The 25,563-nt window shown below is 51.5% G+C and overlaps 1 protein-coding gene across 3 annotated transcripts in view; it reads right to left on the bottom strand.

The window, feature by feature from the left end:
* Window positions 1-23,950, bottom strand: part of TET3 (tet methylcytosine dioxygenase 3) — a 71,111-nt gene extending 47,161 nt beyond the window's left edge. The window contains exon 1 of one of the 3 annotated variants that reach the window (XM_014462670.1): window positions 23,903-23,950. The gene's annotated coding sequence lies outside the window, so the exon portion shown is untranslated. Of the gene's footprint in view, window positions 1-23,182; window positions 23,314-23,902 lie in introns of those variants that run through there. The other 2 variants (XM_006096780.3, XM_023760607.1) reach the window with 2 other exon arrangements.
* Between the last annotated feature and the right edge of the window lie 1,613 nt (window positions 23,951-25,563).

Genomic DNA, 25,563 nt, shown 5'->3' with positions numbered 1-25,563 from the left:
AAAAAAAAAAAGCAAGCTTCGCCCAGGCCAGTGTGGCTAAATGGTTGAGCGTCAACCAATGAACAAGAGATCACGGTTCGACTCCTGGTCAGGGCACATGCCAGGGTTGCGGGCTCGATTCCCAACTGGGGGCTGGTGCAGGAGGCAACCAATTGATGATTCTCTCCATCACTGATGCCTCTCTCTCTCTCTCTCTCTGTCTCTCTCTCTCTCTCTCTCTCTCCCTCTCTCCCTCTCTCCCTTCCTCCCTCTCTAAAATCAGTAAAAAAGATATTTTTTTAAAAAAAGCAAGTTTCAAAAGATTATAAACTGCCCATTCTGAAAAGCTCTAACAAAAAATTAAATGTATCATATATATATAAAGCATTAAATTAAAACTTTTAAAACTTGTTTGAGATTTTCCTCACTTCTTAAAAGTAAGGGAACGATAAACACAAAAGTTAAGGTAGTGGTTAACTCTGGAGGTGAAAAGGGGGCACAGGTTGGGGAAAATACCCACGTTTCAGTTAGTTGGCAACATTTTAGTTCTTAACTTGGGTAGGGAATTCACATGTGTTTATTATTATTTTTCATCTGTTTAACATGCAGGCATACCTCAGAGATACTGCAGGTTTGGTTCCAAACCACTGCAATTAAGTGTGTCATATTTTTTTGGTGGAGGATCTTGTCTTCAATTAGTAAAAAAACAAAGGGGGGGGGTGGTGGCCAGTGTGTTCAATGGTTAGAGTGTTGGCCTGTGCACCGGAGGGTCAAGGGTTAGATTCCTTGTCAAGGGCATGTACCTGGGTTGCAGGTTCCATCCAGGGCCCTGGTCAGGGCGCATGGGGGAGGCAACCAATGGATGTATCTTTCTCACACAGATGTTTCTCCCTTCCACTCTTTCTAAAAATCAATGGAAAAAATATCCTCGGGTGAAGATGAACAAAAATAAATAAATAAAAAGCAACATCTGTGAAGCTCAGTCAAGCAGAGCACAATAAAATGAGGCACACCGGGTGTATGTTTCAAATTACACATCAGAAAAATTACACTGTACACTATTTCATCAGTGAAGGTAGAACTGCTTAAAATGATATAGAATAAGGCCACACTAAAAACAGGAAAAAGTCTTAAATAAGAAAAGGAAACCCGAGAATATCCCTGTACTGATGCTGAGGGTTTTTATGACAGGGGAAGTGTTTACACTATTTGAAGTGGAAAAAAAGAAACAAGATTCAAAATGTTGCCCAGCTGAAGAATTCCATGCCATTAACAATGCGCACACAGCACGCGGAGGGGAAATGCGCGTGAGCAGCCCGTGGTTCACAGCCTACAGAACGCAGCAGGCCTTTCACTTCTCTCCGGGGAGGGGCAGCTGAAGAACAGAGTTACCTCCACCCCACCCGACCCTCTGCACAGCTCTGCCTGCCTCCAACAAGCACTGAAGGGCGCTTCGGGGAGAGCAATTCCTGGGTGACTTTTCTTTCTTGCTATTCCTGTTGCTAGAGAGTTGTTTGTGTTACAAACACACACACACACACACACACGCACACACACGCACACATGTGCGGAAAGAAGAAATACTCTGCAAGCTGAGTGTCTGGTCGAGGTGGGGCACTGAGCCTGAAAACATCCCCCGCCCCCGCCCCCGGCCCCCCTTAAAAGTGCTCTGTGACTTGCAGAGTCCGCAGCCCTCCGACTCCGACCAGGCGAACCCCCGCCCCCAGCAGCTCGGCCCTCCCCAAAGGCGGCCGTGGCAGGAAGGGTGGGGGTGGGGGAAGCCTGGGAGCCGCGGGAGGGAGGAGGGAGCCAGCGCTGACGGAAGCCCGGTCTCCAGCAGCCGGTGGCGCGACCGGGGGCCAGCGGGAGGAAATCGCGCCGACCACATCTGAGGCCTGGCGCAAGGAGCAGCAGCTGCTGCAAAGCCGCCAGCACTGGAGAAGCAGGTCAGGACGCGGGGGCGGCTCCTCGGCCAGCCGCAAGGCTCCCCCCGCCCAGTGCACTCACACATACGCACACACATGCACGCACGCACACACATGCACACGCACACACGTGCGCGCTCACACGTGCGCACCCCTCCCCCGTCCCATCCAGCACAACTGGGGCCATGGCCCAGGCACGCAATGCACGTCTCACGGCCAGAAAAGCCCCCAGCGGTTCCCAGCGAGGGCGGGGATTCCCGCAGCTCCACCCAGCCGGGCTCGCATCCAGGTCTCACCGCTCACCTCCTACCCAAAAGTCTGAAACGCTGCCAACATAAGTCCACTGACCTTGACTAAACGGCCCCGTGCGCTGCCCCAGACCCCACGGAACCCACTGGCCATTCAGGTGTGTCCGAAGGGCGAGGGCTGGAGCACCACCGTGATGAGGGCAGCCAACAGCTTTGAGAGCTGGGTGGTAAACTCTGGGCTCAGTAAGCACCTTTACGTTTAAATGTGTGACCTTTCGAGTCTTCCCACACACAAGCCAGCATCCACTTTAGTGGGTGAACGAATGAGACAGAGATGAACTAACACACTCCAGGGGCACTGGCAAGTGGCAAACGCGGAATCAGCATCGGAGCTGATGTGGAAGCACGGCCTCCGCGCTGCCAGGGTCCTCGTCTTCTGGAGAACAAGCTCCCACACGCGCAGGAGACTCTATCACTACGGACTTCAGCCTCTCACTTGGACCTGCCGGGGGAGTTTGAAGACTTAAATGTCTTTCCTTCAAAGAACTGAATCTTTAAGCCACCACCCAAAAATCTGGAGAAAAAAATAATTTTTGGCAGAGCAGCCTTCACCCATCAGTCATAACCCCTATTTATGGAATAGGGCTAGGAATGGAAAGGGGGAAGCGCCATTCAGGGAAGCCTGGTGCTGTCCATAAGGGGGTGTGGACACATTCTATTTACCCTAAACCCCTGGAAAAATCACACAACACGCCTCAGCGTAGAGCCTCATTATCCACAGCCCCTGCCGCTCTGTTAGCCCAGAAAACGAAAAGATGCCCGTAATGTGGGTTCTCGTACATGTTCATCTCAAAGTCTTGTCTGCACTGCTGGAGAACAAAGGGACGGGCACCCCGGCCCCTCCTCACCCATGCTCTTCTCCCTGAGGGTCAGGGGTGACGAGGAAGGCCCAGGGAGCCCCCCTCCCTCCTGTCCACCCCCCACCTCCCTCCATAGGACCCTGGTCCTGCCACACGCCCCCGCACCATAGCTCTCCTCCCTCCCCCCTCGCCCTCAAAGCTCCCCTGGAAACCTCACTTCCACCCAAGGCTCCCACGCTCAGTTCAGCCGGCACCAGTAGCCCCGAGGCTTCCTCCCCCCTGGATTGCTACTCAAGCTCCCCAGCTACCAGACACTTCCCCAACTGGATGCCACTAAGCACAACACACTTACAGCCTAACGTAGCATCTGACCCCTTTCCCAGCAACAACTCCTCTGGATGTTCCTTCTTTAAAAGTCATGCGAAGAGTCATTCTCCCGGGCATCCTGAGAATGCCCTCCCGTCACCTTTGATGGCTTCATCTCTGCGTTTCCATATGCAAGCAGAACCTAGCTCTGTCAGCTGCTCCTCTTGAGAGTAGTTCAGACCTGCCTTCTTTCCATTTTCTCTTCACTTATTTCTCACGGGGACAATCGCAGGAGGAGGCTTGTCCTCCCTGCTTTCACACCAGCACAACTGTCGGACTCATATTCAATCCACTGAGCCTCCAACTCCCAGGCCAGGGTGCCTGCGAATTCACAACTTCAATCTTCTCCTTGGGTTCGAGTAGTAAAAATAAACAAACAAAAAAATAGGCAAGCACATACACAGGTATAGATAATGTATCAGGGACACATTGGTGAAGGCTGAAAACTCAGAATGAGGGCGACAGTTTCATAAATGACGACACAACTCAATAGAACATTATACAGTCATTAAAACCCATACAGTATAGACACGAAGGAAAAATGTTGGATAAAATGGGAAGTAAAAATAGCAGAATAACACAATATACACGAAAGTTATTACAACTATGAAAAACCATGCATGCAAATGACAAAAGAGGGAAGGCACTTAAAAAAAAAAAGAAATAGCTCTAGAAGCCCCACAGAATTACGAAATTCCACCTACTGATGCTATCAGCACACTATAGCAAGCACACCTTTCCCAGGTGATACCTGTAGTTATGTTTGCGTTCATTTATTCCTCCGGCAAACAGGTACTGAGCATTTACTGCCTGAGTGCCACTCGTAGGCACTGGGGATCCCAGGGAGCGAGCAGTCCCTGCCTCATGGACAGAGACTTTTCAGATGTTGAGATCTGTCTTGGGGCCCATTCAAAATCGGGTTCCTTTAAGGTAGACTGTCTCTAAATGTGTGTGGTAGCCCACATCGATGTTCTAGCCTCTGTGGCTCAGAGTGGGTGGAGCAAGCAATGAAACTCAGGCTAACTGTGAGGTGACCTCTGAGTGAATATAGGAAACTCCTCACAGCCAGGGAAAACCCTGGTGGGTGGCCGACGATGATAACGAAAGGTCATAAGAACAGAATGATAAGGGAGGTTAAAAAAAATAGTCTCAATAGAACACGCTGAGAGAGATGGGAGAACAGGAAGTCTGTCACTGCAAAGCAGAAAATGGAGTAAAAAACAAGCAACCCTCACTTCCCTGAGATGACCACCGTTTACATGTGGTGCCTTCTCTTTGCTATGCGACACGGACTTCATTTACAAAACTGGGGTCACTGAGTCTATCCAGGGACCGGGTTTGGGATGCGTTATTTTATTTATTATTGAAATCAGATCTTCACCAAGTTGTCTTATTCAGGGTGTTTTAATGCTGATTTTTTTTCCCCTTTTCTGTATCATAACTATTTTTAACGTAGTTTTAACTCCTCCAGGGTTCCATTTGTAACAGCTGCCATGCTTTCCCTGGTATGTGCGAGCGTACAGCGTTCACATAGCCCCTGAGGCTGAGCGTCCAGCTGCGGTCACGTTTTGCCACATTCCCATGGCACATGTGACGACTGGAATGGCTTCCCCTCCTTCTCCCACATGTTTGGGCATGTGATTCCCCTGAGGACGGGGATAGAAAACTTGGCACAGAATCAGGGTTCTGGTTGGCTGCATGAATGGACCAGCCCAAAGGCTGTAGGTAACAACCTGATAACAACACGTAGGACTTTACTCACATGAGCACAAGGGTTTCATTTCAACTGGGAGACAACTTAGATGTCCCCAGTCTGCCTCTGGAGAGGAATGGTAGGCGGCCACAGAAAGGATCGAAGTACTGGGACATGCTACAACATGGGTGAACCTTGAACACATTATGTTGAGTGAAAGACGTCAGACACAAAAGGCTACATATTGCATGATTCCATTTATAAAATGGCCAGATAAGGCAAATCTAGAGAGACAAGGCTGAGGGGGTTGGGGGGAATGCTATTGGGTGGAGTTTCTTTTTGGAGCGATGGAAATGTTCTGAAATAGAAGTGGTGATGGCTGCACAACTCTGTGAATGAACTAAAAACCACTCAACTGTACCTTTTAAATGGGCAAACTGGATGTTATGTGAATTATATCTCAATAAAAAGAAAATCTTTAAAGTAACCCCTTTGTCTCCATCTCCATCTTGGTAAGAAGCTTTAAGACAAAAGCAGGAACTAAACACTTGCTCAAGGAGGGGAGGGCCGAGCTGGCAAGCCCACCCAAAGGTGGGGGAGAAGGACAGGAGTGACAGGACCAGTATCCGTCACGAGTGCTTATCACCCCCCCATTGGGTTACAAGGGAAAGCAAGAGAGGTCTTTGCCCAGGGGAGGTGGTGATGGTCACAGTGGGAGGCCACCCCCCACTCCACTGCTGAACTCTGAAGGACAGGGGGGCGTGGGAACTCCCGAGAGGAGAAGCGAGCTGAGCTGGCCGGGGTGGCCATCAGCTCTGGGGTGTGGAAGAAGAAAGATGAGCTCTGAAAATGCCAGGGGTAGTGGTGGGGGGTGAGGGTGCTAAATCCAAGAATCAATGACATAAAACCCACTGGTCAGCTGAAGAGAGTCATAGACACAGTCAGACAGGAAGTATAGGTTGGTTCAAAAAGTCCTTATTATTTAAAAAAAAAAGGTGGGGAGGGGAGTTCACAAGAGAGTCAGTAAATTAAAAGCAACAAAGACAAGAAAATGTATTAAGCAATTAAAGCAATTAGCATACCCTTAAAAAGATAAATGCAAATCATTTTGCTGAGGGGGGGGGGAAGGAATCATGCTTTTAATGCCCGTGAGAGGGTGCTGCCTCTGCAAGATAAGCTTACAGTCACTTATCTCTTCAGTGACCCCCTTGTCCTGCGAATGACCGCTCCAGCCCCTGCACAGGAGGACCTGCTTGCTCTGGCCCAGCCTAAGGACATAGCATAGGCTCCCACTCCTGGCTTGAGATGAACCAGTCCCGGCCGCTAACCCCCAAAACTGCCAAAGGGGGTTGATATTCACACCCCGTGGGTGCCACTCCTCAGAAAGCAGCAGCTGTGCCCCACCCATGGCAGTGATCCTTGTTCCTTAGGCCGGTTCTCAAGGGAGAGGCAGTGGCTAGACCAGTTTTAAAGGCCCTCTCTCTCTCCCTGGCTACGGCCTTGATCCCCAGCCAACACCTACCCAGCAAGGGAAGGGGCAGAGGTGGGGTGCTGTGGCCTGGCATTGCAGACAGAGGGGCACAGGGAAGGGCAGGAGAAGGCAGTTCCCTGGGGAACTGGGCAGGCCCCACCTCTCAGCCTGAGGAGTTGGCTGATGATAAAGCCCTAGGAGCTAAGTGTTCACCTGGGCGCTGGGGGGAAGCGGGGAGGAGAGGGGGGAAAGGCGGGGGGGAGTGTAACTAGCAGAGCCAGTACTTCAGCGGAGGCCAGGTTCCCAGCCCCAGCTCTGCTAAGACTGTCTTGAGCCTGACCACTTGGATTTTCTCCTGTAAAGGAGGTTGTGACAATGGGCAAAGTCTGAATGGGGTCTGTAAGCAGTGCTGTCAGTGTTCAGGTCTGCAGACCAGGTCCGCAGGGGTGGTGCGCCCCTGCTAACTTCCTGACTTGGATCAATGCACTGTGGTTATTTCTGTGATCTTTACAAAGTCCACCCTCAAGTATTCAAAAGTAAAGTGCATCACCGTCCGCTACATACTTTCAAATAGTTCCAATAAAAATTATAAAGAGACAGAAAGGAATAAAGTAAATGTAGTAAAATGTTACTTTTTGGGAATCTGAGTGAAGAGACTTCTTTGTACTTTTCTTGCAACTTTTCTGAAACTCTGAAATTATGCCCCCACCCCCAAATTTTTTTTAAGAATTACGTTACTAGGCCCTGGCCAGTGTGGCTCAGTTGCTTGGAGCATCGCCCTGTACACCCAAAGGCTGCGCACTGATCCCCGGTCAGGACACATAGGAAGGTGACCAATCACTGTTCTCTCTCACATGGATGTCCTCAGGTGAGGATTTTAAAAAGTTACATTGTTGGTGATCCCTAAGACTCACCCAGTTTCTGTGAAACAGGGACGTTATCTGCATTTTACAGATGAGGAGCAGGAAACAGATGAGGACGGCTCCCAGGCAGCAGGGGGAGGGCTCTACAACGCAGGGTCTCACTCAAGTCCCCTCTCCCCCAGGCCCCAGCTCTCCTAACCAGCGCGGGACGGCGAGTCCCAGACACCACACCAGGCTCTGGACCAGAACAGAAGAGCAACAGGCAAGTAAGAAAGGGGCCATCTGGCCAGTGTCCAGGCTGGCTGTCTTCAGGAGAAGCTGAGACCACCCCACTCTTCTCCCAAGACCCCTTCCCTCCACCGGGCACAGGCAGCTCTTCCCGCTCGGCCCAGGAGGCACACACACAAGCTCCGCCAGACCGTGCAGGCCTGTGGAGCACAGAATCACCGCCTGGAACGAGCTGGACAGCCCTCTCCAGCCAAAAGAAACACAACATCTGGAAATCCTAAGCAAGTCTCCTAAAATCACTCCAGGGTCAAGGGGGAAAAATACCAAAATCACAATCACACTTATTTCCAATCTGTCTATGCTAGCTGTACTTGTTATGGTAAGTACATACTTTAAATATCATTGATATGTAAACTGATATGAGTATAAAAATAGAGCTGTTTCTGGGGGGAGGGAGGAGTCGCATAGATTTGAAGATTAATATTAATGAAAACAATAACTATTAGCAGAGGAAAAAACCATGCTTCTAAAAAACTTTTGTTAAATAAAAAGAAAAAAAAAAGGTTTCAACCCAAAAAGCTAGAAAATAAAATCTAAGAAAGGCAGGAAAAAGGAATCAGTGGAGATAAGGAGAGAGATATGTGATTAGAAAATAAAACAGTGGTATTTATAAATGAACCTAAGAGGTGGCTCTCCAAAGGACAAATAAACTTGTGGCAAGGAGATCATCTTAAAAAGGAAAACATAACAACAGTATTAGAAATGTGAAAAGGAAAATAACCATGGCCAGTCAATAAGACATGAAGTTCGTCACTAAAAAATTTAAACATATGGATGAAAGGACAATTTTCTAGAAAAAAAATATTCAAGAAGAAGTAGGAATATTGGAAAATATCAACCACCAACGAAATAGAAATTTGTCAGAGAACTACCCCCTAAACAGGGCACCAGGCTCAGTAACTGGAATTACATGATTTTCCCAGCTCATAAAACAATGTGGATCTGTTTTATTCTTCATTTAATTCTCCCAGATCCCTCTGAGATAAACACTGTCTCCCCATTTTATAGACAAGGAACCAGGAGTTCCGAAGGGCCAGGCCAGGACTCAGGTCCACAGCCAGACATCTCCAAGGCATGACCCAGAAAAGTCTGTTCCTACGCTCCTCCATTCCTCTGTGATCATCCGTGTTTGGAGCCTTCTGGCCCCTCACTGCTTCAAGTGTGGTCCCCTGGCCGGCAGCACCAGCACCGCCTGAGAGCAATGCAGACCCTCAGGCCCCACCCAGAGCAGCCAGCTGGGAAGCTGTCTTATAAAAGAGATTCCTGGGTGATCTGGATGAACATTAAAGCAGGAGACGCACTGGTCTAGCCTATAACTGTCCAATCTCTTTCAATTCCTCCTACGTTTACAAAAGCAGTGCCTGTTTTGTTTGGCAAAACAAAACAAAAAAATCAACTTGCTAAACGATTACAACTTGATTTGATCATATGAACATGTAAAAAAAAAAAAGTCTGGCAAAATAAAACCAAAACATTAAAAAAGTAAAAGACATTGGTAGTATCTGTCAAGGTCCGGTAAAGAGTCGATGCCACTAATATATGAAGCCCTCACGAATTCATAAAAAAATCACACAGAAGAAATATAGGCAAAGCAAAGCAAAGCAAAATATATTCACAAAGAAATGAAGATCGCAAATAAACAGAGCAGTAAAAGATTTGCCAATCAAAACGTTTTATGCCAGTTTTATACCAATTAAAGAGAAACCATTTTTAATATAAATGTATTCTCTTGATAATCAGGAGAGAAAAACCAATAGACATTTAAAATGTAAAAATACATATAACTATTCTAGAAAGACCAAAATATTAACAGGAGTTCTGAGTGGTAAGATTATAGATGTTTTATTTTCTCTACTTGCTCACATGAACTTCCCGATTTTTCCGCAGTGAATTCGCATTCTTTGTAATGCACCACCACAACAACGAAGTTTAACTATTTCCCAGAGTTTGATCTTATCTGAAATTTAACAGCCTTTATATTCAGTCTCTCTTGGCTTTTCACGGGTGTCTAGACAACGCCTGGCCTTTTCACAAGCCATGGCAGCATGGAAGGGCATGTCTTCTCAGTCCCATCATGCACTGGGAGCCCCACGTCAGCAGAGCCTCTTACATTCCTCCACAGACCACCAGGTCCCAAATGCCGCGCACAGAGGAATCGCCTGCAGGTTGCTGGCTAAGGAGGCAGATATTCAAGTCCCACCCCCAGAGATCAACCCTGTGTCTGTGGTTGTCCCGGGACTGCCCTCTGAGAGCCCTCCTCCAATAAGCCTGAAGCTGAGGGTGGACGCAGGAAAGGAGGAAGCCAACTGGTTCATAAATTGGGTGAACTGAGGTCTTAGGAGCTGGCAGGGGACAGCAGTCCTTCCACCCACCCGCCCTGCTGCGTGCACTCATAGGCCAGTGGTCAGCTCCTCTGCTCTTTGAAAGAGGGCGACAGGTGGACAGGGAGGCAGGGGTGGGAAAGGCTTTCTCCAGCAGGTGAGCTGAAGCCCCGAGCAGTCCAGCATCAAGGCTCCACTGCCAGAGCGCGCTCTGCTCCGGGAAAAGTCACTTGGAACAACTCCACGGGATCACAGAGGTCCATCTGTCAGAGTTTCTGCTGGGCACCCCGAGAAGGCGGCTCCTCCAGAGCTGGCAGAGGTGCAGCCCAGGCTGCCATGAGGGGCCCCGAGGGCTTGGCACTTCGCAGGCAGGGCCCACAGCGACGCTCCCCAGCCCTGGGCTGCTTCCCAAGCCCCCGTGGGCACTAGGAAAGGGAGTAAGACCTGGATGGGGCGGGGCCGACCTCTTGGGTATATATATCCCTGGCTCCACTATTTCCCTGGTGGGTGTAAGTAAACGAGCAGAGCAGCCAGGGAAGTGTTTCCACTCCTCTGCTGCCCCGAGATCGAAGAAGAGGCGGGGCACAGACCGCGGGCTAAATGGCACCGTTCATGGCTGATTTTTCACACGAGAAAAGTCACGTGTGACTGGCATTTCTCTTATACGCGCACCAGCCAAGTGGCTCTCCTCTCCCCACCTTCGTTTCAGGCAGGACTCCTGACCTCTGCCTAGGAGCAGCAGGGGTCCTCACATCTGCAGGTCTGTAGCCCCCCTGCCCCAGAGATGAGGGGGCCCCTTGTTCGGGGGTCCGGGCGGACCCAGCCTTCCTGGGCAGGGGGAGACCTCCATCTCCCTCCCAGCTCTGTGGCAGCAGAGACCGGGCCTGCAGGAGGGCAGGGGACAGCTCCTTCAAGAAATAGGGTCTTTCATTCCCCAATTACTAGCACCAGCTCAAAAGGCAAATAAGAAGAGGAGGATTAGCACATTGAGAGGAATAAAGTCCACCTAGACAGTCGCTGGGGGAGGGGAGGCCACAGACTGGAGAACAGAGGGGAGGAGAAAGCCACTCCCCTGGAGAAGGAAGACCAGCCCACAGACAGGAGCCAATGCCAGCAGCCATGGGTCTTCGCAAGCTCTGCTCAGACTTGATGACGCCTTGGATGCCTTTGATGACGCCTCATCCCCAAAGAGCAGCTGCAGGTACCGTGTGCTGCCTTCAGGCGTCTGGGAACCAAGAAGGCAGCTCTCCCTACGAGTCAGTACTAATGAGGGTTAATGACCAGTGGGTTGTCAGTCCCAGGGTAATTACGAGGTATCAGATCAGAGGGCTCTGCCCTGATGTCTGCTGTGGGCAATGCCAGGACCTTCTTTTTACTGTGGGAGCGGGGCAGGCGCCCCACCTCTGCTGTCCGGCTCACAGCCCCCACGGCTGCTTTAGATTCTGCTCCTTGCTTGGGCCTAGGATGTCACTCTGTGGAGGTGAATCAATCAATCTCTCCTCTCTCTCTCTCTCTCTCTCTCTCTCTCTCTCTCTCTCTCTCTCATCAATCTGATTCCACAGCATTTATTAAAAGGATTTACTGCATCCTAGGCTTTGTGCCAGATACCGGGGAATGAGAGTAAGATGAGCACCTCACCAACTAGGAACTCACACGGGTTCCTAAAGTGTTGCGACAGAGGTACAGACAACGGGAGCAAGGGGCTGCTTGAGCCCAGAGACGGCATCACAGAGCACCTGACAAAACCAGAGCACTTCTAATATACCTGCAGGAACGGGTTAGAGAATGTCGCAGAAAAGATACCAGTTACCGCAGCAACAACGAAACCTGCAACATCCTAGCGATAAATGTAGTGAGAAATGTAAGACGCATGTGAAGAAAACTTTGACTCTGATGGACACACAAAAAGACTGGAATGAACAGAAAGATATCCTTCCCATTTCCCAGATGGGAAAACTCATTATAAAGCTGCCCATTCTGCCCAAATAATCTATAACTTCCATGTGATTCCAATTGAAAAATCCAAACATTTTTCATAGAACTTGACAAGTTGTTTAAAAGCTTATTTTGAAAAGGAAGTGAAAAAGAAAAGCCAAAAAAAAAGTTGTGGAAAAAATGAGTTTTTTAAAAACCAAACTGTTATATAAAAACTGTAGTAATTAAAACAATGAAATACTGGCATAGAATCAGACAAATAATTCAATAGAAATGAGGAAAGGCCCTAATAAACATGAATATATGAGTATTTATAAAATGCTTAAGGTAGAATTATAAACCTTGTGGGAAATGATAAATAGACTGGACATAATAGGCCTTCTATTTGGGAAAAATTTAATCCCTATCTTACACTATATGTAAAATAACTCCCAGCTTAGAGTTCTACATATCTAAAATAAAACTATAAAGTGAAAAAACTGGGTGCCAAAATATTGATGAATTCCAAATGCATAAAAATCAAATTTCCACATGATAGACACAATAAGAGAAAAATGAGAGGCCACAATTTTTTCAAAATAGAAGAGAGGTTAATACTGATAATATATGAGAATTGTATGAACCATTAAAATTCAATCTAATGAAAAGTGGGTAATATATATAATATGCGATACACAGAATAAATGCAAAAATGATTAACCATTAAAACATCCTCAAATTCACTAATAAAATAAATTAAAATAATAGGAGATATCCTTTTCACTACCAAATTGGCAAAAATTAAAAACTGGTCATTCCTCATTGAGGGTAGGTGGAACAGTAAATTTAATAGATATTATCAGATTACCATTTGGGGGTGGGGGTAATTTGGTAATGTCAATGGAAATTCCATTTGGATGATTTTATCCTACACAAATATTTAAACAAATAGCCAAAACATTTTATAAATTACCATATCATTTATAATTGCAAAATGCGGAAACTGTAAATGTCCATCAACAGGAAACAAATGACAATAAACCTAAAAAATGAGAGACTCCATAGCCATTTACAAGGCCAAGATAGACGTACTGGCATGGAAAGACGTCCTCCACATATTAATGAGCAGGAAAAACAACAACAAACCTGAAAAGTACGGTACGAACACATTTGTGTGGGAAAGATAGTGAGTTCATGTGCTCACTTTAAAGTCTGTAAAGATATGTACAAATTGTTCACAGAGAGTACACTGGGATGGAGAAGAAAGACGGATTTTCAGTCTCCAATTTATGTACTTTTATATTGTTTGATTTCTTTAAATGGGCAAGTATTACTTTTATTTAAAGTCCAAAACTTTCTTTCCCATTTTGGAAAATAAAAAAAGAAGAATATTGCGATTGGTTTCTAAGTTGAACTCAAAATCCATCCCTTCTCTCCGCCCCCCCCCCCATACCCTCCCCCTGGCCTTTGCTGCTCTTTATGGAGTCAAGATAAAGGGTAAGGAGATAAAGGGTAAAAATATCTACCCCCCAGTGCTGCACATCCTCCCTTGAGTGTGACCCCTGAGTCAAGTCACTTCTCTGCTGGCTCAAACACGTTCAGGGTGGGGTGCAGAGGGTGCCCCCCACACTCACCAGGTCCTGCTGGACCACAGAGGGGAGGCTGTGCCTTCCTAACTGGGACTGTTGGTGCCCTACACCCTGAGTGTGGGGGTGGGGAGGTGCAGACATGGATTTTCAGGGGAGCCCTGGAGGCTGCGCCCAAGAGATGCTCCTGTTTCCCTGGCACTATGAGTCGTCTCTCCGCTCCACCCTAGGACACTGTTCCCAGGTTCAGGGACACCGACGGGGCCATATCTTCTGGAGAGGCATGAAAGAGGCAGGAAGGAGGAACTGAACCTGCAGCCCAGGCCAGCTCAGCTAGGCCATGAGCTCCGCGCCAGATGCCTCTTACCCGCTTCTCTCTCTCACTGTCCTTGGCTTCTAGCTTCATTTCCCCTGGTGCTAAAGTGTGAGGCTTTTCTAAATACGAGTAAAACTTCCGTTTGGGCTTGGGAGATTCTCTGGTCCTACGTCATAAATTCAAACTGATTTTGCTTAGGTTAAAAGTTTCCGCAGGTCCTGGTTGCTAAGCTGGTAAGCCGTGACTAGGTCCCTTACCTAGGGGTTTGGGGACACCCCCCCTCACCCCCCCGCGAGGAACCAAGCGCTACACTCTGGCCTTGCATTGTCCCAAGTGCAGGGATTCTCCCTGGGGCTCCAGGAGGGAGGAAGGGGTGTCAGGTTAAATCAGGACTTGGCATCTGTGCGGTAGGGATGCCATCAGCACCTCCCCAAGAGCTCTAGCACACCTCACATATCAAACCCTGGACAATGAGGCCACAGGAGAACTTAGACAAAAAGTTGTATTTTTAAATGTGTTTGTGATCAAAGAAGAAAAATTTAGGGAAAACGGTGTTCTAAGGATCCACCTGAGAATTTAGAAAAAGCACATCCCAAAGTGAACCCAAGGAAAACACAATAAACATGAAGCAGGAGTTAACGCTTTAGAAGACAGAAGGCACACCTGACAAATCTGTGCACTTTTAGATTACACGAAACTCTGGCAAAGCTAACGAGAGAAAAGATTAATACACGACATTAGAAAGTGAGAAAGTGAAAAAAATCAGACACGAAGAGAACTGAAAAGGAATAACTATAGACACATGAATCTAATAAGTCTGAAAACAGCTCATTTTTAAGGGAAACACAAAGTAAACATTTTATACCAGTAGCCACAGGAAAAACAGATCAGAACGCTGCAAAGACCCATCCCTCAGGAAAGTACCAGGCTCAGATAGGCTCACCAGCAGATTTTTTTCAATCCTTATCGAATAAAATTATTACTTAAACTGTATTATTTAAATGGCCCCAAAGTACAAAGAATCAAAGCTTCACCATCCATTATATGAAGTTACTATGACTCTAATACCAACATCTGACAATGAAAACACAAAAGGGAAATTATAGGTCAATCTCACTAACAAATATAGATGCAAAACTCCCACATTAATAGTTCAAATTAAACGGCATGTTAAAAAAAATACCCCAGCCCTCGCCGGTTTGGCTCAGTGGCTAGAGCGTAGGCCTGCAGACTAAAGGGTCCTGGGTTCGATTCTGGTTGAGGGTACACGCCCGGGTTGCGGCTGGATCCCCAGTAGGGGGCGTGCAGGAGACAGCCAATCAATGATTTTCTCTCATCAATGATATTTCTCTCTCTCCCTCTCCCTTCATCTCTGAAATAAATTTAAAAAAACACACCCATTATCAAGGATAATATATTCAAAGGTAGTTCAATATTAAGAAGTGCATTAACTCAATTCATCTTAACAAGAGGCAAAGAAAAATATAATTTCAACTTCACACCATGCTGTCGTGAGGACTATGGGAGTGAACAATGAAAGCTTTGCGCCCCGCACATAGTAAGCGCTCCACAAAGCGCATCACAGCTGGTCATGACGTGGGGAAAAGTAGGCTCCCACGCAGCGTGACTCCATTTTTATACACAGCACAGAACAAGTGCACGCACACAGGGAACCACGTCTGGAGAGGTGCTCTGGGTAATGGTGGTTAACTGGGTTGTGAAACGCTGGGCAAATTCCTCCCCCTCTGTCTATTTCTATTTCCTAATTTTTCCAAAGGACGTGTCCTATCTGTATACTCAAAAGAGAGAAAAAGCCAAAAAAAAAAAAGAAAAAAAAAAGAAAGAAACAGATGTTTGGATTTAGCCAAGAGGGCTGGCAAGCCTAAAGGCCAAGGTGGAAAAGGAACTTAAGGTGATGGGGAAGAGGGGAACACCAGGGAGGGGCTTGCAGGATTCCTCTGTCCTGCACCCTACGTCGGTGAAACCTACTCAGCTTCAGGAAACACCCGCACACACACGTGTGGGAGGATGTTCCTGGCGGAGGCCACGCTGAAGGCCTGGGGGCCCCGCACCAGCACGCGTGGCTGTACGAGGCCTAGCCGGACCTGACTGCCCGCAGGCCGTGGGAATTCTGGACAATGGGAACGGAGTGAGGGGACTCCTTTCTCGATCCAGGTGCTGGTGACACAGGCGTGCTTACTTTGTGAAGACTCACCCAGCTGGACATAGTGGGTGCTCAGTTTTTTAATAATTAAAAACCGAGATGCCCTGACTGGTTTGGCTCAGTGGATAGAGCTTCGGCCTGAGGACTGAAGGGTCCCAGGTTCGATTCCGGTCAAGGGCATGTACCTCGGTTGCGGGCACATCCCCAGTGGAGAGTGTGCAGGAGGCAGCTGATCGATGTTTCTCTCTCATCGATGTTTCTAACTCTCTATCCCTCTCCCTTCCTCTCTGTAAAAATATCAATAAAATATATCAAAAAAGAAAATACCCACTTTAAAAAAAAAAAAAACCGAGAGGAGAAAATGGAGTTTCTGTGATGTGCTACAGACTTGCCCTCACATTCTGGTCGGAATAAATCTGAATTCATGGATCGGTCCCATGGAACAGAACATTCAACCCAGTACTGTGTCTGACACATCTCACTGTCTTAATCTTCCCAGACTCTGGATTGATTATCACTAAAATGATCAACGGATGAGAAAAAAATTCCGCGGCAAGCCCAGGATGAGGGCAGTGACTTCTCACCCCCGAAGGCCATTCAAATCACCCCGGGAGCTTCGAAAAATGCTGGGGCCCACTCTACTCCAGACCAATTACATCAGACGCTCTGGGGTGTGGGCCCAGGCACTAATACGTTCTTTTTTAAAAAAACTCCCAGATGATTTTAATATGCAGTGGGACTGAAAACCACTCAACTAGTTGAACCAGAGGGCCTGGCCACTGGAAACGCTCTAGGCGAGTTGAAGCTTGCGTGGCCCCTGCCCGTCCTGGTGAAGGCTATGGGGTGGGAGCCAGCGTTTAGGGCGAAAGTGCCCTGGCAACCACCCAGTCCTCCTCCACATCTCTCTTCCCCCAGAGACCCCGTGGGGGACCCTGCCCTCACTCGGAGGAAGCAGCCTCGAGAGTGGGGGGGGGGGGGGGGCTTCCCAGGGGTTGGGCACAAAACCGAGGGCTCTGGCTCCCAGCGGGTGTTCAGGCTGCTCTGGACCACTTGCCAGTACAACCCCAAGACATACACCACTCCAACCACACAACCCCAGAGCTAAGCCCTAACTACTACCCAGGGTCCAAATGACACCACTGGGAACCCACAGCTAGAAAACAGGAAACCGAGGAGAAATAATAGTGGGAAGACAGCCCACAGGGCAGAGGTCAGCAGAGCTCACTCATCAGGTAGGACCTGGCTCGGGGACAAGTGGCAGGGCCAGTGAGGAGGGGGATGCCACACGGCCCACCTGCCCAGAGCTTCCAACACTAATCTCTGGGGTCTCCACGCCACCCTCATCCAGCACCCCCTCTACCTCGCTGTGTGACCAGAACCCACAGGTCTGACTCCCACCGCTGGCTCTCTTGGCCCAGCAGCCCCACAGCATTTGTACACACTTCTAGATGATTCTGACACAAGGAGCCCTTGGCCCACGTCCCACAAAGCAGTGCCCTCAGAGGACGTCTCTGCTCAGCCTAGAACTTAGCCGAGCTCAAAGCAAGAGGGGAGAGAGTGGGGATGGGCTGAGGCTATGGAGTATCCTAGGATAGAGAGCCCAGAGAGAGAAGAGAGAGGGATCACAGTGCCGGGAAAACGGGGGGGGGGGTGGCATCTCTTGGGCACAGCCTCCAACACTCCACTGAAAATCCATTTCTGTGTCCCCCCAGAGCGCAGTGTGCAGGGCAACAATGAACCCAATTGGGAAGGCACAGTCTTCCCTCTCTGGGTCCAACAGAGCCTGGTGCACTCAGGGGGCACCCTCTGCACCCGATCCCAAACTTATTCAAGCCAGCAGACAAGTGACTTGGCCCAGGGGTACCCCCAAGGGAGAAGGTGTGGTAGAGAGGGTCTGTCTGGAACCCATCCAGGCCGTCCGCCTCTCCCTAGTTCTTCCCTCCTCTGCAGAGTGGCCAGCAGGCTTCAGAGAGGGGCCTTCCTAAGACAAGAAGGTGGACTGGCAGGAACTGGCTCCTTCTATAAACTCTTATCGGCTTAACAGGGCTGGGACCCAAGGCGCAGCCTGGGAGGAGGGGGATGTTGTGGGGTGGGGGGGTGGGTATCGATGCTTCAGAGAAAGCAAAGCAGGAAAACACAGTCAACAGGACAGGGAGTTTAGGAGCTCACTGTCAGGGACAAGTTGCAAACCCTTTCAATGTCTTTGTTTCCCTCCGCAAAGCCCATGGGGTTAGGATTACACTGAAAAAATGCTTGGGGGCGGGGTTGAGAAATCCAATTACTTCAGCACCAAGGGCACAAGAGTTCCAGGCCACCGAGGCAACCAGGATTTACTCAGACCCTAATCTTACTCGGGACGGCTGCCTCTTACAGACTATTTCTGTGCCCAGTCTGCTACCTACCCCTTGTCCACCCACCCCCAATTCTCTTCTAAGGTGAGGTAGCCGGGGTAGAAGGAAATTAGTCGTTAGCATCTTAAATAAGATCCTCCAGCGGAAAAAACTTCCTTGGGGGCAGGTAAAGTAGGAAGAAGATGCACAAACGCACACCATCAAAAATACTGCCATGTCGGTCCTGACCGACACCAGGACAGTTTGTGATCAGCCCCAGAGAAAAGGGGCTCTGCCTCCAGATCGCCGGGAGCCGCCGCATGGTGAAGCCTCGGCACCTTGCAGGGCCCAAGTCACTCCAGCATCTACCGGACTGGCCTCCCCCTTAACTGTCCCCTGCCTCTAAGGCAGTGGTTCTCAACCTTCCTAATGCCGACCCTTTAATACAGTTCCTCATGTTGCGGTGACCCCCAACCATAAAATTATTTTCGTTGCTACTTCATAACTGTAATTTTGCTACTGTAAACAATGTGTAATTATATATGTGTTTCTGATGGTCTTAGGCGACCCCTGTGAAAGGGTTGTTTGACCCCCAAAGGGGTCACGACCCACAGGTTGAGAACCGCTGCTCTAAGTCATGCCGTTTACACACACACACACACACACACACACACACACACAGTCCTGCCCCCTCAGGGGGCTGCGCAGGTTCTGACGCTTCTCCATCACGATCTGAGACTTGCAGAGATGGAAGGGCAAACGGGGCACCCTTACCTAAGAAGCTGAGACGCAAGAGAGCCGCTGGGACGGCAAGATCTCCGCTCTTCCAGGTGCTGCTCTGTCCCCAAGACGGACAGGACAGGACAGGACAGCAGAGAGGGAAAGCCGTGTCCAGAAAGGGGTGGAGTGGTCCCAACAGAGACCCTCTGCTCTCCCAGATGTGAGTTTCTAAAGTAATGCCGTGCAGGGTGTGGCCCGTAAACTGTGCATCACCAGCCCCCACAACACAGACGCGGGACCCAACATGGGCCTTTAGAGCCGGAGCAGCCGCGGGAACCTGCATCGTGGGGCCAGAGCGAGCGCACGGGCCGCCTCCTTCCCCGGCTCACAGACTCGTCTGTGTATCCCTCTGCAACATTCTGGAAATTAAGAAAAAAACACCACCACCCTGCCACGTTTAGTTTGAGAAAAATTACCTCTGGAAGGCAACCCCTTCATTCCACAGAGGAAACTGAAGACCAGGGACATGAAGGGACTTCCTCACAGCCGATGACAGAACCCAAGTCGCAGGTTTGGGAACAGAGAGGAAAAGAAACAGGACGACTGCCCGTTCTTGCCCTCCTCACCTCGGCCGGGGTCTCCCTCCGTGAGTTCCGGCTCCCAAGCGGTCAAGGCTGCGGGCCGGAGCCGCCCCGTGTGTAGGCCATGCTGGGTCCCAGGTGAAAGGCCAGATGGTATTCCTATCCAGCCTTATCTCAATCTCAAACCCAACACATCTGAAGCCAACGCTTTCCATTCAAACTTCTGACCCCACTAGTCTAATCTGTAACTGCCAGATCCCAGAGATGCTAATTTATTGAGAACGTGGCTGGCATGTTGATTCTTCCCTCAAAGTCCCCTGAGGTCCACTGAGCCAGAGATACAAGCAAAGGTACAGAGCCAGGCACAGCTGGGGGCGAGGGTGTGGTCTGCCACGTGCAGGTGCACAGCCCCAAACACGGGTCCAAAAGCCTTCACTGCGTAAAAAACAAAAACTTGCCAATGCTGGTTTGCCCACATAGAGTGATGAGCTTAGGAGACTTAGCCAAAGTCTCTTGCTTCTGGTGATACTGTGAAGATCAAATGACAATGATTTCTCTTATTTTTCAGGACCCGGTCCTGTCCCTGGAACATAGTAAATGCTCAGTAAATGTTGAAAGACAAAGGCAGGAAGAAAGGGAGAGAAAGTGAATGGGGTCATAGTCCTGGACAGCAGGACAATCTCTAGATTCTAACTGTCTGAGCCGCCCCTGCTCCCTAGCTACCCAAAGGCTTCCTCAACTAACCCGCAAGGAAGCCGTCTCCTCCTCAGCCGCTGCAAACATGCTGGGAACAAAGGGGGAGTCCTCGGCTGCCTGCCAGATGCTCAAGTGTGAGAGGAAGCGAGGCCCGAGAGGTCAGGGTGGGAAAGAGGACTGGAGAGGACTGGGAGACCCAACGCTGAGCCAAACCCAAACCCCTCCCACACTCCCTGCCCCCACCCCCAGCCAGCTGAACATCCTACAGCCTGGGGGAGGCGGGCAGGGGGAGGGGGGGACAGGAATGGGAGGGGACCTGGCAAGACCACAAAGACCATTTCTAGCAGAAACGTCCATCTGCAGCTGGAGGGAGCCCAGGGCCAGGCCCCTCCTCAGCGAGCCGGCAGGAGGGCTGCAAGAGCCCGGCAGCGATCCCTGAGGGCACTCAAGTGTGCGGGGAAAGCTCTCGTGGGCCCACTCACCTGCCCATCCTGTCCAGTCCTCTCTCCCCCAGGACATTCAAGAGTTACCAGTTCAGTCACCAGGGAGGAGGAGCTGAGCTCTGGGACTCTAACTCCAGTTCTTGTTATCATTCAGGAAGCCCTCTCTCTCCCTCTGTCCTCAAACTCGAAATCCTCTCGTCGGCTCGTTTCCAGCCCTAGCCCGACATGCTCACCTGCTGCTGGATCTCCCCGAGTTCACGACCGCGTGTACACGCACCTCAGAGATCAAGGGAAGCGCAGGCAAAGCGGGCAAGAAACTGGGAGGAGTCGCCCACGGCATGTGGAAAGCCGAGGGTGGCGGATTCTCCACAAAGGGGCACTTCTGCAGTGGTCAAAAGCAGAGACCGAAGGCAGAGATCCTGGGCTCGGTCCCAAAATAGTTCCCAGACATCTTCAGCCAATTGAGGATTCCCAGGGGGCAGCGCGTGGGAGCAGCGTGGGAGCCCGAAAGCCGGGCAGCGTGGTGCTCTCGGCACTGGGCACTCACTCCTGTCCAGGCTGCCAAGAAGGAGGCGGCAGCAACAGTGTGTGCTCTGGCATGTTCCTCCGCAGATCATGGGTAGACACGGAACACACCAGACAGTACAGTGACAACTTGTGTTTAACAAGCTCAACTCTGCACACCCTACATCGTGAATCTTCTTGAAACCCTGGCAGGACACCACTCACAGCGGATGAGCATCTTCCCACTGGCTCCTGGATACCGTTCACCCCTGGGACATCCCTGGGACTCCCCCTGTCTGCACCCATCCCATGGGGACAGACTGGGGCACAGGACAAGGGGGGTCTCACAGAGTCTTGGTCTGATCTCAGAATGAGCTCACGCAGCAGACAGCTTCCTACACCATGACCTGCTGATGGAAGAGGACCAGCCAAACTGCCTCATCCAGGGGATGTGGGACACCGCACCAAACCGGTCACCCAAGAAAAGTCGGGGAAGGGGGCTCAGATCCCCGTGCTTGCTGGCAGTGCCCACGGAGGCCAAGAGAACACGGCGATTCTCCGACGACACGGAACTCAACAATAAAAACAAGCACAGACACAACCTCAGAGCTTTGAAAACACAGTGAGCTCGGGCTCCACCCTGAGAAGGGGGAAAGACAGATGGGCTAGCTCTGGTTTCCAAGTAGCCCTGCTACATGCCCACAACATTAAGGGTCACGGTGCTAGGCCAGCAGAATGCAGCAGGGAGAAACGGAGAGCACACTTGGAAAGAAGAAGAGAAGCCACTGGGAGGCGAGGCGGGAGGGAGGGGGGCCTTGAGGAGTAAACAAACCTGCCAGCAGTCCTTCCTCCCAGCAGAGAGGGAAGCTCCGGCTGAGAGGGCTGAGAGCCACGGAGGAGGGAGGGCGCTGCCCCCTCCCTGAGCCCATCTGTCCTCATCCCCTGTCCTGCTTCCCCCAGGGTGGGGGACAGAACAGGTGCACTCCATGCCCACGGACCTCACAGCACAGTCCCCGGTCGGCAGCGCGAGGCCAGGGGAGGAAGTGGAGGTGGAACCCGGGGGTTCTGCTCCGGAGAAGAGCGAGTGGAGTGAGCTCACGGCTTTCTCCTCCCCACCCACAGCATCGCCAGTATCAACCACCCTCTGCTTGCCTCAGGGGCCTCCCACGGTCTGGTCCCAGGTGATCACCCACTTCTCCCAGCCTCTCCAAAGCATGCCCAGCTCCCCGGCGGAGCCAATGCCACCTGGCTCGTCTCCTTCCCCCAGAAGCTGCTCCAGAAACAAAACTCTTGCCCTCCGCTAAGCACTTCCTTGCCTCAAGTTCCGTGGGAAGAAGCCAAGGAACCACCCTGGCTTCTGATCCACCCTGCAGCCTCACCCAGGGGCCCCCATCCCACGTGGGGAAGCAGAGCCCCTCCCTGCCAGTGTCCCCACCCAGGCAGCCAGGCAGGCGGCACCTCCACGGAGCTTCCCACAGCTTTCCCAGGAAGCAGGGGGCGGGTTTCCAGGGAGGAGCATCTGGGGACAAAGTAGATCATCCACCTGCTACCCAAGCAACCAGATCCCCCCAGCTCCCCCACAGGCTCCGGGGGCCCGAGGGGAAGGTGGGGTTGAGACAGGCAAGAATGGGCGCCCTCCCTCCTTAGAAAAGTCCCATCTGGTCCTGCCCCCGCCCACCTGTCCCCCAGCCTCTCGGCTCTGAACTTGAGAGACAGCCGCACGGGGCTGCCACCGGCTTTGTTTTCTCTGCCTGGGGCCAGCAGAGGATACTGCTGAGTAATCCCGAACTCACTGTGGGTCCCCAGCCCCGAAAACAGGGGAAAAGCCCAAGGAAATCTACTGATCCTGGTCCTTGTCAACCCGGGAGGAAGACCTGTGTTTCCCAGTTATAGTCCCTGCCCTGTCCCACATACCTCAGCCCTGACCTTCAGACAGCCACACGGAGAAGCTCAGCGCCCCTTCTCCGCTTCCTACTCACCTGGTAACATTCCCTTCTCGGTTCCCCAGACACCAAGCACAGAGTAGCAGCAGCCTCCTGCCGGCTTCCCAGTCATGATGTTGCATCAGCCCCCACCCTACCCAAAATATCCTCACCCCCACCACCTCCTCTCCTCTCCAGCCATCTCCATGGTGACAGCAGCATGACTAATGACACCCTATCAGCTTCAGACTCAGGAGCACAATTTACCCTCCCTCTTACCCCGCCACCCCGCCCAGGGATTTCTGCAGATTGGATGCAAACCAGCAGTGCCAGGGACATTCTCCAGAGAGATTTCCAGGGGCAGGGGCAGGGGCAGGGGCGGATAGCGGGTTGCATGTCTTTAAAACACAAACAAACAAACAAAAAAACACAGTTCAACAAACCCAATCCCAACTGCACCCAAACCATCCAGCTGAGAAAGCAAAAAGAATCCAAACAAAACCCACACAGGCCTGAGAATTCATTGGCCGCCCACACCCCCGCCACCCCTCCCCCTCAGCGGCTGCTACACACACAGTGGGAGATTAAGGGATCACCCGAGGAGACCCTTTATTTTTATCCTTCCTCTCTCTCTCTCTCTCTCTCTCTCTCTCTCTCTCTCTCTCTCTCTCTCTCACACACACACACACACACACACACACACACAAGGTACCTTGACAGCGGCCGCTTGTCCCCCAGGGCCCGGCTCCTTCACCAGCCTTTATTTAAAAGAAGCCAGAAAGACTGATGAAGCCAGAAAGACTGATGAGCCAGGCCGACAGCAGGAGGGGACTCCAAGTCCTTCGGCTGCACCCCCAGCCCCGCTGCAGGGGAAGCGGAGGGTGGGGGGAAGGCAGCCGCGGGAAGAAAGGACAGCGGGGACCATCTTCCTGCCTCCAGCTGCCGCCCAGACGCGCAGTGGAGGGGCGCAATGGCCTTCCAGTGTGTTTTTGTTTTCATTTCTCCTTTTTCCACCCTCCCCAGATCCAGACGGCCACTGCCCCTCCTCCTGCGCCCGGGCTGGCCTGTCCCTCCCCGCCCTGCCCGCTCTACCTCGGCCGGCCTCCTCTGGTGCATGGGCCGGCGGGCCTCCCATTATCCCCGCCGGAGCGGAGCGCACGGAGGGAGGCACTGCAGAGGAGGCGGCGGCCAGCTGCTGGCTCGGCTCCCCGCCCTGCCGCCGGCGCGGCTGGTGTGGAGGGGGCGGCGCGCTCACCAGCCAATCCCGGAGGCCGGCCGGGCGGGGGCAGGGCCGCCGGGGGCTGGACCTGCCCAGCCGGGAGGCGGGGGCACCACCGAGGGAGCCGCGTCCGCTGCGGCCCAGGCCCACGGCCTTTCCCAGGCAGGCCCGGGATCTCGGGGCACCTCGGGGATCCCCGGCCACCTCGTCTCCTCCCAGCAGGGGACCCCGAAGGTAATACCAGCGGCATCCTCTGCATCTCTAGGGTCAAATGGCGGGCCACGCCTGGGGTCCAGCCGCAGCTGGTGGGACTTCCTCTCCCACCTCTGGGGTCTCCCCCCAGGACACCGGCCTCACCCAGCGCCAGCGCCGCAAGAGCCTGAGGAGCAATAGCCCCTCCGATCTTCAAAGAAAAAAGGAAGCCTCGACAGAATGAACCTTCACCCCATTTTGCAGATAAGGAACAGGCAAGCCAAGTGAAGTAACTTATCCAACGCGACAGGGCTAGAAAGCAGCAGAGCTGGGACTCCCTCCGAGCCCGGCGGTCCGGCCTTAAATACCAGGCTCTTAACCATACGCAGCCCTACTCCTCCCTCCGGCTCCCACCTCCGAAAACAGACTTCTGGAAGCCCACACTGCCTGTGGCTCAAAGCCTCACCATGCCAGCCTGGCCCTCCCCGTGCAAACACCCACACCTCACCATAGGATGGCTCATCCCTCTGCCTGATTATACACGCCCCCCCATCCAGATAGCCTCCCCATCAGCACCACCACTCGGGGTACTTTCTCCCCTCTCAGAAGGGCCACAGGAAGCACTCCCCACCCACCCACCACCCCCCACGCATCAGGGCTCCCCATCCCTGGGAAAAGGCTGAGGACCCCAAAGCAATGACCTCCAGTTCCCAGGCTCTGAGCCTTTGAAAGCTGCAATGCCCAGGACACGGAAGGGCGGGAGAACAGAACGGGGCGAGGAGGGCCCCGTACTCCACTCCTGGATTTAATGCCTGGCATCCCCGGGCACGTCCTGCTCTATCCCCTCCCCTCCCTGTAGCTGAACACCCAGAGCCCCCCTCTCCCAGGGAGGGGCCATCACAGACTCCGGTGCTCACGTGTCGTCTGTGAGGATTCTGTGCAGAAACGCAGCGCATCCCTGC

The sequence above is a fragment of the Myotis lucifugus genome, unplaced genomic scaffold, assembly GCF_000147115.1.
Source record: "Myotis lucifugus unplaced genomic scaffold, Myoluc2.0 scaffold_186, whole genome shotgun sequence".
Classification (NCBI taxonomy): Eukaryota; Metazoa; Chordata; class Mammalia; order Chiroptera; family Vespertilionidae; genus Myotis; species Myotis lucifugus.
This window is presented reverse-complemented; position numbering and strand designations above follow the sequence as displayed.